Source organism: Pinus tabuliformis, chromosome 6 (genome assembly GCF_031772625.1).
Source record: "Pinus tabuliformis cultivar Carrire ecotype Pingquan chromosome 6, CPIR1, whole genome shotgun sequence".
Classification (NCBI taxonomy): domain Eukaryota; kingdom Viridiplantae; phylum Streptophyta; class Pinopsida; order Pinales; family Pinaceae; genus Pinus; species Pinus tabuliformis.
This window is the reverse complement of record NC_142292.1, coordinates 362,792,581-362,806,691: the sequence shown is the minus strand read 5'-3', so window position 1 is coordinate 362,806,691 and position 14,111 is coordinate 362,792,581. Positions and strand designations below refer to the sequence as shown.

The 14,111-nt window shown below is 40.4% G+C and overlaps 2 pseudogenes; both read right to left on the bottom strand.

The window, feature by feature from the left end:
• Positions 1 to 565: 565 nt before the first annotated feature.
• On the bottom strand, positions 566 to 1,854 carry LOC149258803 (mannosylglycoprotein endo-beta-mannosidase pseudogene; annotated as a pseudogene).
• Positions 1,855 to 2,318: 464 nt separating this feature from the next.
• Positions 2,319 to 3,874, bottom strand: LOC149258802 (protein DJ-1 homolog D pseudogene; annotated as a pseudogene).
• Between the last annotated feature and the right edge of the window lie 10,237 nt (positions 3,875 to 14,111).

Below are 14,111 nucleotides of genomic sequence, written 5' to 3'. Positions count from 1 at the left end.
GCTAAATTAACATACCACATGAATCTCAGAAGTTAGAGCTGTGAAATTTTCATTAAAAATCCCTGCAGAAAACTGTACATTGAAAGCTCTGTTCCAGCACTCAGCACTCAGAAACTCTCCCCTGACTAACTCTCTCTTCTTTTTTTACAAATAATTTTTTTAATATAATAAATACATGCTGCTAAAACAAATCGACCCAAAATCAGCGATTTGTTTTATCATTATTAATATATAAAACTAAAAAGAAAAACGATCGGCGCTGCTGAGATGGAATAACGCATCCTTTCACAAGTAGCGTTCACAGGTGTCAATCTGAAGATATAGGCAATCTAATCGTATATGCCATATTGCAACTGCTCCCCAAATCTTGCCATCTTGCAATGCGTTGGCCATTTTACCGAACTTAGGAAAAGATTTTGCTGATCTGGAGTAAATCCACCGCATATTGAATTGAATGCCGGAGTATTCAATTTCCAGAACACAGAATCTTTCTTATCCAATAATGATGGGCATATCTGTTGAGCATGGTGCGATACCGATGAAACTAACACATGAATCTACGCTTTCAGGCATCTGCGGCTTTTGTTGAATGAGAAACGACAAAGACTGCTCTTTCCAGATGTCCCCAGCCCCTTTTATCTCTGTCACTTGAATGTTTTTGTTCTTTCTAAAAAAAACTTGACACCCTTGAACGCAATCCCTCTGTTGTCTCCGTTGTAGGTTCTTCTACATTCATACTTCCATATTCACAATTATTCTCGATGCTAATGGGCTCATGTTGGTTGTCATGATCTTCAACATTAGGGAGAGAATGACTTGGCAAATGGAGCCAATAAAAGTTCCTCGATAAAGGTTTTGCTGATGTATCAAGAAGCATGAGGAGAAGAAAATAAACCGGCTTTGCATTATGTGATTTTGGATACTGCATTTCAAAAACTGGAAGTGTTATTTTTGATGGCACTGATATATTTTTGTTGATTTTATGGTATGGACAGGTCCCTTCCAAATCCCATACTGAGACCTCCACTGTAACATTTGACAGGGGACTTGATGTTGTGTTCACTATCTCAATAAAATATGTTGCCAGATTCAACTGCACATGGATTGGTTCTGCAGCTGAACGGACACCATAGAATCCTGCTGTCTGTTCATGAAAATAGTCATAAAATTGACCTCTCAAACCCGGCCATGGATTCTGGGTTTTCCAAATTAGAACACCTGGGTATTTTGTCCACATCCTTGACGTCCACCCTTCCAAAGTGCCTTATATTGAACATAGTTGACAAGTTGTGCCTTCTCACAGAAATCATCCAGACTCTTTGGCTCTCCATACATTTCAATTTGATCATGGACCGTTCCAGGGTTAGAATATGGGATATACTTGTGATAGTCCCAAACAGGATTTGGCACTTCTTTAATGTAGCCATTTGGGAGCTTCTGAAACAGTGGAATTTGCCATGCTTCTGGAGGCATTGTTGCTCTGATAGTGGTTGCAAGTGGCATACCTACAGAACCCACCTCAGGATTAAACCCATATTTATAAAAGTCATCCTTGAAAAAGTCTTCTGGATTTTGGATATTATAGGGGCCATCTGTAAATTCTCCATCTCCACTGGCAAATCCATCCCATAAAGATCCTTGTATGTATACACGGGTTCCATCAAGGTATCGGCTAGGATCTTCAGAGGCTTTGGGCCATGTATGTGAATTCATTAAATTTGTTCCAATGTCAGGGGACTTCGAATAAGGATGAAGCTGCAAGTCATTCTTTAGAGCTGCATTGATGTCATCCGGTGGGTGTTGCTCATTACCTCCAACCCATAGTGCCAAAAGGAATGGCAGCCAGAGAACCATAGAATGATGTTTCAATACAAATCTAATGCCAAAGAGAAGAGAGATGCCGTAAGAACCATTGGCTTTGTCCAGCGCTTGCCATCATTTACAATTGAGCGAACTCGGGTAGCATATGAAAGAAAATTATGGGTCTCATCCATAATGGATTCCGCTGGGGATATATTTGCAAACATTAATGTTTTGGCATCGCCACCAAGTGCATCACTCATAAGCATCGTGAGCTTGTGATTTCTGTATGCCGCCCTTCAGAAGCCAGTGCACTAATAACATCCCCCAGGGCTGAAAGAGACCGATTGATATTTTGGGCCACTTTCATTTGATTGCCTGTTGATCCCTTTATTTTATGTTAACTTAATGAAGACATCAACTTACACTGCAACTGCAACTTATTATATCTAGTGGTCCTCTACAGCATAGTAGTTTTTATACACACGGAGTAGAAATTGAGTAATGCGCACAACTCCTCAAAACGACACTTTAATTCCCAATGATGCAATGATCTGAGAGATAAATTGTGGGTGTGCAGGCCAAGCTGCTGCTGTCACTAAATTCCCATCTCTGAAACACATAGTTATAGGTTCTGGCTCTAACCATTCACCGCCAGAAAGAAATACATCAAGCTTTACAGCTTGATACGTAGTACATGTTTTCTCTTTCAATATACCTGCACCAGCAAGAATCAATTGCCCACGACAGATAGAAGAAATGAGCTTGTTTGAATCAGAAAACCGCTTGACCAATTTAAGAACAAATTCATTTAGAGCTAGGTACTCGGGTGCCCTTCCTCCAGGAACTATCAACCCATCATACATGCTTGCATCAATGTCATCGAAAGATGCTGTCAAAACAAAATAGTGGCCTCATAGTTCTGAATAAGTCATGTTTGTTTTCTTCAAATTGTTATATTATCAAAACATAAATGAATTTGCAGTAGATTGTCGAGTGAAGCTAGAATGCGGGCTTGTTGAGCTCTTGCTCTTGCTAGCCACCAATTTGGCCTCTCTCTATAGTAATGCATGGTCTAGTCCTTGTTCATCAGCTGCGGAGAATGTAAATCCATGTCTAACTTTTGCAGGGATTGTCTCATCATCCACATCAAAATACTGTCATTTGAAGAGCTGTAGAGCTATAGAACATCATGACAAATTACATATTAATGATTTCTTCTTCAAAACAGGGTTTTGAAGAAGAATCTATCTCTGACATGAGACGGAGTCTAACATCGGTTCCACTTGGGATGGCAGCTGCCGCTCCGTGGAGGTGCCAAGAACCCCAGAACTTTGGGAGAGCAGACAGTGCCTCTACCCATTGGGCAATGGAGTCATCATCAACACAACTCTTGACTTATTTTCAAACTGAAACTGAACTCAAACAATCTTCAAGCAAACTAAAACAAGATGCTGCCCTTATGGCTGTTTATTTATTTACAACATCTACTCTAATCTGCTGTACAAACACTAGATCAGGTAATACTAAAATGCAAAATTAACCATTCAAGTAAACCTGACAATGAAGCCGCTTGAGAATGCTGCCACGAAATCACATATGCAGTTGCTGGCAGCCCTTCATGCACATACTGAGCCTGGTCACGGAAAAGACAGTCTGATCTATCAATCAAACTGAAAAATGTGTCCATATATGCCGCAATAGGATCACGAAAGCCGGACTCTGTTGGCTGCCCCAACTCTGCAATGCATACTTCCAGCTGCACATTGTCAATGTAAACATCTATAGGCAAATCTGTTATTTCTTGTTTCGATGGAGGAACGATTTCCAAGAACTTTTTAGAGTCTTGGAAATCATATGACTGAATTTGCTCGTCGAGACACTGAATCTCCTTTTCAATTCTTTCAACAATTAACTCACAGGCACCAATTTTAGCTTCAGGAGAGAACTCTGGAGATTTCAAACTTTGAAAGAAGTCACTGAAAAATTCTTCATTAATTTCAATATCCACTAACAATTCTCTAACTCCGTTTAGAGCTTCACAAAATGCAGGGTTTGCCCAATACCCTACCATTGCATGAACAGATCAGCATGCGTTGGAATGTCTGGATCGAGTTGGAGTCGCCAGGTGAATGGTTCAGCCTGCATAAGTGTCTGACTGCTGTCCACCATCAGCATCAGATCTGCACCTTGATTACATGTACTGGGGTAAAATGCGAATGAAGTGTTATATCCACAAGCTCACGGAGATTGACTGAAGCAGCGTTTATCTACTAACGCTGATGTAAAACAAGAGCGTTTTCGAAGGCTACCTGGCGTAACTTCAGGCTCCATCTAAGACTTATGAAATAACACGTCAATGAGCAAACGATCAGTTGTTCTCCCCAGTATGGTCGCCAGTATGTTAGCACTTGAGATTTCACCTCAGGCTGAGAAAGGTAAACCTCAAGGCAACATCAAACCATTGAGCCTCGTAGCTAGCCCTACGGGGCAGGAGAAGGCTCTCTCCGGTCAATCTCGATAAATTTTCAATAGGAAGAGATGACCAATCAAGGTAACACTAATATTAGGCTAGTAAACTGATTTGAAGGTTGATTTGGGGGTTTTTTGGGTTTTTGGTGGCAAATTGAGGAGCTGCAATTTAGGGTGCGGGGATTGGACACAGTTTCTGCAGGGGGGTCTTTGGGGCAAGGTAGGAACCTGTATTGATGTCTTTAGCTGAAGTGGATGATTAGGAAGAAAGAAAAGAAGGCTAAAGAGAGCAAACAATGAATTCTCTTTAGACAGCAGAAAACATAGAAATTAAACAAATTTGAAAGTAGAGCATGGCAAGCATGAATTCTGACTGTATCACTTCATTTGTTTAATATGCAGCAATATAGAAAGGAAATGAATCACATAAAAAAGCTTACAATAACATGAAGAAACACACCATCAACACCTGAGTCCACATGAATCCCAAAGATGACTGCAAAACCCTGGTCTTCCTTAGCCAAAAATTGCAGAGATACAAGCAAAATATACAATGATAGTTCCTCCCTCAAGAGTCCAACCATGAAAATGAGCATGAAAGTACATAATATAGATGATCTAACCTCTTCCCCACCTCTAGGGGTCGAGCTCACTATCCTAGGAGCTGTTTGAACAACTCCTAAACTAAGCACTACAAAATAGGCAGTCAAAACAACTTGCCTCTAGAAACTTGGAAACCAGTTCATACAGTCAATCTTACCCTTTTACATGAGAGAAACTTCTAGAAGAGTAAAACAAGAGTAAAAGTACCCAAAAAGTGCCACAAGTACAGTCAAAATGATCATCATCGACCTCAGCAAGTCAAACTGATGCTAATCTGCAAATTCTGGGCTGAACTGGTCAAATCTGGCCAAATCTGCTCAACAGGTCGCGCACATACTGCTCAATGGGTCGCGCACTTTGAAGCCCTGTTTGGAGGCCTTCCCGGTGTCAAAATGAGGTCTGTAGGATAGCTCATTGGAAAGGTCTCTGAGTCTACTTTCCAACCCAACCGGAATTGTTGGATTTGGAGGTCATTTTCCCAGTCAAAAGTCAATTCTCCCAAGACTACTTCTGCAGCTCAAAAAAGGAGCAGAAAGTCAAAATTTGACTGTATTTTGACCTTTTGGAGGCCCAAAACTCCATGAAAACTCAAGGTAATGGATGGGCATATGTAAATTTGCATGACAAATCCACCAATGCTGAGTTTCCGCAAAACGGAGCTACGATGACAAAGGGTCTCACCGGGGGTGAGACCCGTTGAGAAGCCAAAACCTGTAAATTGTCCAAAAATGCCAAAAATGAGCCAAAACTTCCAAATTTTTTTTGTGCTTGATGCTGTGAAGAGGCTAGTGAGTGTCGTGATGAGTGAGAGAAGCCTCGGCCAAGATGCGGAGTGGGTTGGCCTTCTTCTTCCTCTTGAGAGCCTCGGTCAACCTTCTTTGGAACATTTTCATCTTTGCTTTACAAACGTGCATCCTAGCCCAATAGTGGTTTTTCATGTTCCTTAGCAGCCTTTTGTCTTGGTTTGCCTTAGCGAACAGCCTCTCCAAGTGGGCATTCTCCTGAATAAGCAAAGACTCCTGGTCAACAGGCAATGGATCACCGGGCCTCCTACGGTTTAGGACTCGATCACTTCGAATCCTCCAAATCTCATCAAGGGTCTTCTCCTCCTCCAGCTGAGTGTTCCGCTGCTCTAAATATGTGATGGTCCACTGAGCACCCTCAAGTCTCCGCTGCAAAGTCTCATTCTCGGCCCTGAGCTGCTGAATGATCTCCTTTGCCTCCTGGCTAGGAGAACTGACCTCAAGATCGATCACTGGATCCTCATGAACCATGGGCTCTTTGCCCCTCTGCAATACATCTGCTGGTGAAGAAAGCGAGGCCCCTTCCACATGCTGTGGAGATAACACTCGCTGCTCTGACGATGAAGGCAAAACCCCTTCCACCTGCTGTGGAGATAGTACTCGCCTAGCTGCTGCAAATAAGGCCCTTGGGCCTTTCTGATAGGTGACCATAGGAGCAGAGCTGACATGTCTGGTGATGGGAGCATCGGGCTGCTGTGATGGTCCTCCCTCCTCATGAATAGCCTCCTGATGTGGCTGAGGTGGCACTGTGAAAAACTCACGGGAGATGAACTCCTCCGACGAGATGCCCTGCTGTGTCAACTGATGCAAAACAATGAGCTGAATCAAACCATAGTGAAAAAGACTCCTGTACTGCTGGGCCGGGGTCTTCCTCTGCAACATAGGTACCATCCTCTGAATGTTCTGAAACAGAAAGACTGGGAGGTTCATCATCCTCACCCGGGTGAAATGCATCAACAGGCGAATGTGATATGAATACACCTGTGAAAATCTGCCCTCACATGTGAAGTAATGCATGATGAGTCTCATGGGGGGCATACTCACTCCGAAGGAATCTGAATGGGAAAACACCTGCCAACAGTTTCACAAATGATGGCCGGACATAGGGCTCAAAGTGAACAAAATCAAGTAGTCTGCGCTTAGACCACACCTCTCCCACATTCGGTATACCTGTAGCCTCTGAGATCACCTCGGGTGTCAATATGAAATTCACCCCTGCAAGAGTGACATGTCTATCATGGAGGTGTAAGACAAACAAGCGGGCCAACTCTCTATGATGCTGAATTTGAGAGAGCCTCTCACAAAACTGATAGCATGACATGTACTGGAAACAACTCAGTGCCAAAGGACAAGCCTGTAACTATGCCAATGAAGTGGGCTCCTCCCTCTTATGGTGACCTCCTTTACCCCCTCTACGAGGCCTCCTCTGTTCCTCAATCTCTGTAGATGATGAATGGTCATCACCTTGCTCATAAGTCTCAGTATCTGACATGGTTTTGGAGCAAGGTGGGCAAACTGAAGGACAAATTGAACTGCTGCCTCTGCCTGCAAAAGTACTGAACTCTATGCTGTTTCAAGGGGAAAAACATGAGGGGAATGTTAGGGGAGGGAACTTCTTAACAAGGAATGGGAATATATGATAATAACAGGGAATTTTTCAAGGGAAATTTTACAAATTGTCATGCATATAGGAAAAATTTTAACATTGGGAAATCATTTGCAAAGAACATCTCATATGGGACAAAACATGTATGATAATGAATATGAAGAGGCATACATGAATCAATAGGGACATAGGGACACCATACACAAATTTGCTTGCAGGAGTTCATGTGTGGCATAAGGCAAATTTTGCTCTTTTTCTGTTCTTAAGGAGTGCATGCACATTAAGGGGTACATACTCATCATTTTCACGTCAAGGGAAAGTGTTTCATGTACAAGGGGATGTCAAGGATATATAGGAGTTATGTACATGCCTTTTGATATACAACAACATTTTAATTTCACATGACTCTTTTCTTTATTTTCAAATGTATCTTTTCTTTTTTCTGTTTTAGTTTTGCATGTGTATGGTAGAGGGAATTAGGGTTTGAGTGCTTGTGAGAGGGGTAGGGTTTATAACTTAGGGATGGGGGGAAAAAGGCAACATTTTATGTGCAAATGAAATGGGACAGAGATGCAAGCATGACTATGAATGAAAGAGGGAAAAAAGGAAGGGATCAATGGGACAAAAAACACTTGAAACAGTCACAAAACCCTAGCATTTTACACACATTAGCAACAGCCACATTAATCCATTCATTTGCAAATTTAAAAGATAAAACCATAGCATACATCATTATTTTCATCATCCATACCATCAACCATGGATTAGGAGCCTACCTCGACCGATCAAGCAAGTTTGAAGAGGAATGAGGGAATTTGTTTGCAGTTTTGGAAGCTGGCAGCTGAACGGGTCGCGCACACCCCTGGACGGGTCGCGCACAGCTCAACGGGTCGCGCCCGTTGTGTTTTTGCACTGTCGGAAGCTGCTGGACGGGTCGCGCACCGCCCAACAGGTCGCGCACGAGCCTGGACGGGTCGCGCACCTGTAAACTGCCCGAAACCCTTATATTTTCGCCTTCTTCTCCTTGCACGCTCTTACAATCACTCTTAGAGCTCGAAATGCACAATGAGAGTTAAAGGGGGAGAATTACCTTTTATAATCTCACTTCTAAAAAAAAAAATTCATCCAAAACCCACTTTATAAAGTCTATTTGGTCACTTTTTAAAAAACACTGATTTTCTTGGTTTCCTTTATCCTGAAGTTGATTTTTTGAGTGCTTTGACCTGATTCTTTTTGCAGGGAAATCATCTGAAGGACTGTGGCAAGGGGACCAGGGTTGTTGCTGCCTTTCTGAAGATTTCTTGGACGCTTATTCTTTTTACAAAAATTATCATGACCTTGGCTTTAAAAACAGGGTTTTTAAATCCAAGGTTAAAAATGAGCTATACATGATGAAAATTTCAAAGGAACATGTTTACCATCCTCCCTCTGGCTTGCTGGTCACTCAAAGACTCTCAGAAACATGACCTTGCTAACCTTGCTAAGACAACTGACCAAAACCCTAGACCTAGAATTTTGACATTAAGACCAAACAAGAGCATTTTGACAAACTCAATGACCTGATATGACCTGATCCAGCAAAGCCAAAAGGGATATGAATAGACCAGCTCCTCCATCAGGGTTATGGCATGCCTAACGGGATGCAAATTTTGACACTGATGAGACACCTACCAATGCAAATGCAAAGAGCTTTGATCACTGATGGAGGGCTTTCAAGACCGACACTAACACGATGTACATGGACAATGTAGAACGTTCTGCAGAGCCAGACTCTCCTATTTCAGACTCTCTGTCATAGAGCTGACCAGTGGCTGTTTTTTATTAATTCAAACATCGCTTTTTAACACATCCTTATGAGCTTGGAAAGATAGGAACCATAAGTTCCAACAAACAAGATGGAGGTAATGTAGATAATTATGTTTCAGTTGATGATATGGATGTTTCATATGATTATGAATTTAATTTATCTACTAAATTTGAACCAAATTCCTTAAAAGAACTTGCTTCTCATGATTAATGGAAAGAAGAAATGCAAAAGGAGTATGATGCTCTCATAAATAATGGAACATGGAAGCTAGTGGACCCTCTATTTAGAACCAAACTATTTCGTTACAAGTGGGTCTACAAGAAAACATACAAATTAGAGGGCTCACTTGACAAGAACAAAGAAAGGCTCGTGGAAAAAGGATTTACACAGAAAGGTGTCAATTATAAAGAGACTTTGCCCCCATAGCAAAATGGGCCCCCATTTGGACTCTTTTTTCCTCAACAACTTAGAATGGGTGGAAATTTCACCAAATGGATGTGAACACTACTTTCTTGAATGGAAACTTGAAAGAAAATGTCTTCATGTATGTTAGTTGAATTCATTGTATTTATATTAGGATCAATTAATCACACATACATAAATTGTCAACCAAGGAAAATCTTTTATTTCAAGGTTGCCATGCAAAGTATATGCAGGTAACAATGCCAACTAGCACTATTTAATGTCAAACTCTCAAAATTAAGTTGTTGTAATTGTTCACTCTCAGCACACCAAAGCTATTGTTGTTACACTTTAACATCCAACATACTCTACACAGTTTTGAAAAGGAAACACTCTTGTAGAATAAAACACTCTCAAACCACTCGATCACTTAATTATTCTTGCAAAAGTAAAACAACACTCCTAGAAAACACTTCATTCAATAAAAGAACTCATTGTAACATCACTTAATCAATATGAGTAATCACGTTGTAATAGACACACAACCATTCATCAATTGAAATTTAAGAATTGTAACAGTAAATTAATAGACAACACACACATTAACAAGTGGATTGATCTAGGACTATGCTGCTACACGAAGGACAAAGATCACTATTTTGCAATTCAATTGAATCAGTAACTACAATGCATTAAGAGAATCTATAATAGTAATAGTAAAACAATCATAAAACAAACTGAGAGAAAACCAAATACCTTGCTATGCTATCTTATTGTCTCAGCAATCCCTGCTAAAGAGGAGGGCCCTTCCTTAGTAGGGAGTCAGAATACACAACTCACAAGCTAATCAATGAAAGGATATAAAGCCACAAATCATGAGAGTTGCATTGATATTAGAAAAGGACTACAAATACACAGTTTCTCCAAGATTACAATGATGATGTCTCCCCCTGTGAGGAAGAGGGCCCTTAGTCTTATAGATTACATCATATCTATTTTTAAAACATAATTGGCTTAAGAGAATCTCTTGATCCTCGTGTTGCCCAAATCAGAAACCTTACATAACAAATTACAACAATTTACTGTGAATAAACAATATTTTAACAGTCTTTCCAAATAATGAAAGGCCAACAACTGGAAACCATAACTATCTCAACCAATTTTGGTTGTGTTATCAATAAGTAATTTTCTTTGTTAGCACATCATTGAATGTTGGCCATGACCAAGTGATAGCCCACGTTGATCATCATTATTATCATCGAAAAAACAAAGCATCTAAAACACAAAGTATCATCACAGTAGCAACAGTATCAGCGAGGTCCTTGTTCTGGAACTGGCAAGACAAGATTGGGAGAAACATCATGTTATCCCTGTAACAACGTCTCAACGAATCAAACTTTCTTGAAACTGTCCACTATCAATACTGTTAATAAAATTGTCTAAAATAGTCAACTTCTTATCAAAATACAAGTAGAGTTGAATAGATTAATGTGACATAGGGAAGAGGAATACATTGGTCAATGTTGAAAATGCAACAAGAAAATCCTAATTTAATTTTTTCCTTGAATTAAATTAAGAATTAAATTGTACTTCTAATTCTCATAGCAACTTGTAAAAGTAAACTAAGTTAATTTGACTTATTTGGCTCAATTAATTTGAGTTGGGAGTCTATCTAGAGTCATGTAGAGTGGTTCCTAAATTTTAAGGGCCCAGGTTGAGTTATTTTGAGTTGTAATTATTTAATTCAGTTTGACTAAGTAAAATTCAGTTAAACTAGTTCCAATTGAAGGAGGAATTAGTGGGAGATCCAATAGTGGGGTGTAACCAACACTGCTCAACTAGTAAACTGAAAATTCACTCATAATTAACTCATGCATGTCAAATCAAAGAAAGATTGAGTTCAGATTGGAGTTTAGGGACAATGTACTATCAGTTGTATAATCATCTAAATTGTATAGGTGGTGCATGCAATCATAGGAAGACCTATGATGGATTGCACAACTATGGATGAGGAATTTCCCAATTAAATATGGGTTAATTCCCTAGGAAATTGTGGAAATAAATAAGAGCTTGACAGGTAGCATATTTGGCTAAGTATTGGCTGGAGCTTGTTTGTGAAGTATTGAGATGGATTGTGATAGTGCAAAGTTTGCAGGGGTTTTTAGTTGTGGCTTTCCCCATAAATTTATTGTGTTATGTGTGATTGAATTATTTATTTTTTATGCTTCATGATTTCATAAATCAATTATTGTTTTCACTGATGAGTAGAGTAGATTCAAGTCAATTGTTTTAACATATTACAATCTGCAGTTTATATCTACAAGGAATTTCTACATGGTATCAAAGCTGAAATCATTATAGAAGAGGAGAATATGAGTTTGTCTTTTGTAGGAGAAATAGATTTTGCAGTATCATACTTCAGAGCCAACATGATTTCGTTCTACGGATTGAGACTCGAATATGCCCTTGAGGGTAGTTCGAACTATATTGCTTGGAAGGACGGGATGGAGGTTGTGTTGGAAGACAACAAGCTTAAGGATTCCATAGACAAAGACATTCATAAGCCAACGGATGCTCGAGATCTATCATAGTGGAGAAAGTGTGTGGCAAAGGCGAGAAGGATTATCCTAGAAGGAGTTCGAGATCATATTGTCTCAAACCTCCATGGTAAGGAAACTCCATTTGCAATGTGGAAGGCGTTGATGAACCTGTTTCAAAACAGCAATGACCACAGGAAGCTGGCACTGAATGAAAAGCTCAGAAGGATCAAGATGGAGAATGGAACCAATATACCAAAGTACTTGACCAAGTTCACCCAATGTCGGGATGAGCTTGCAAGTGCCGGTGTTATAGTTGTTGAGGACGATCTAGTGAACCTAACACTTCTAGGACTTCCCAAGAGCTGGCACAACTACCAGGGCTCGATTAATGGGAGGGAGGAGCTACCAGAGTGGGAGAAACTGTGGTCCAACTTGGTACAAGAAGAGATCTGATGGAACACCAAAGATGGATCGTCATCCAGGCATGATGATGAGGAGAATTGCGCCTTAATTGTTAAGGAAAAGAAAGGGAAGGGGAATTCATCACATTCCAATCAGATTCCAGTCAGGATGACAAGAAGAAGGACATGTCAAAGATTACATGTTTTCATTGTCATGAGTTGGGACACTATGCTACAAAGTGTCCACACAAGAAGGTTGGTAATAATCCCTCAGGAGGATCGATAGGTGAAGCTCTTTCTTCACAATTCGAATTGGATTTCACCCTTATTGTTTGAATGGTGACTTTGGTGATAGGTAGTGTGTGGTACTTAGATAGTGGAGCCTCACTCCATATGACCGACAATAAAGAGTTCTTTAGTGACTTGGAGGAGAAGGACCTCCAGATGCACATCAAGATGGGAGATGATGGGAGGTATAACACGACTGACATCAGACTGTTCTGGTTCTCCTCTCACATTAAAAGATGTCAAGTATGTTCCGGGTTTGAAGGAGAATTTGATTTTGGTTTCCATGTTGGAGGACCGTGGCTACGATGTGATATTTAGCAAGGGAAAGGATTTCATTTCTTACATAGCCTCAGGATAGGTGAAGCGGATCGGGGTTTGGGTGAAGAACGTTTACAAATTAGATATAGAAGATTGTGCTGCTTTGAGCACTAAAGCAGAGAAGGTCCAAGAAGAGACATCGATGAGTTGTGGCATAGAAGATTGGGTCACTTGCACCACAGAGCTTTGAAGATCATGCAACAAATTTCTACAGGACTTCCTAAGGGTACACTGGGTCCTTGATCGAGTTCACCCAGATGTGTGTGCACCATTCTTAACAACATCCACAACCAAGCACGAGTATTATGTAATATTTGTTGATGATTTTTCTCGTAAGTGTTGGATTTTATTCATGTAGAAGAAAGATAAGGCATTCACTAAAATTTGTGAATATAAATCACTTGTTGAGAAGTGATAATGGTTACAAATATGCGTCGAATGAATTCAAGAACTTATGTGCATTAGAAGGCATTCGACGGGAGTTAATATCACCTCATAACCCACAACAGAATGGGGTGGCTGAAAGGAAGAACACAAGTATTGTGGGAGTGGCACGAGAGATGTTACATGATCAGGGCCTACCATTGCACTTATGAGTTGAAGCATGTGACACAATTGTTTATTTGCAGAACAGTAGCCCTCATCGAATTCTCAGGATAAGTAGATTAGAAGAAGTTTTTTTAAGTAAGAAACCATATGTGGCACACTTCAAGACCTTTTGTTCATCAATCTACTATCATGTTACCAAGGATGCATGGAAAAAGCTAGAGCCAACAACTGAGTTGGGAATATTTGTGGGGTACACTGATACACCTCACAACTATTGGGTGTACCTGTCATCGAGTTGGAGGACAATGATTTGTAGAGATGTGAAGTTCGATGAAGAGAAGGCCATGAGATGTTCCCTTGAGAGGGAGCTTCATTTACATGTAGATGAGGAGATTTTAGCTCCAAATGAGGAACCTCAAGATGGTGTGGAGCAAATACATGCAAAGAAGTAGAGAGTGGAATCACCCACTCGTGCAAAGACTTCCAGAGATGGAAAGAAGCACACCAAAGAAGTTGACAGAT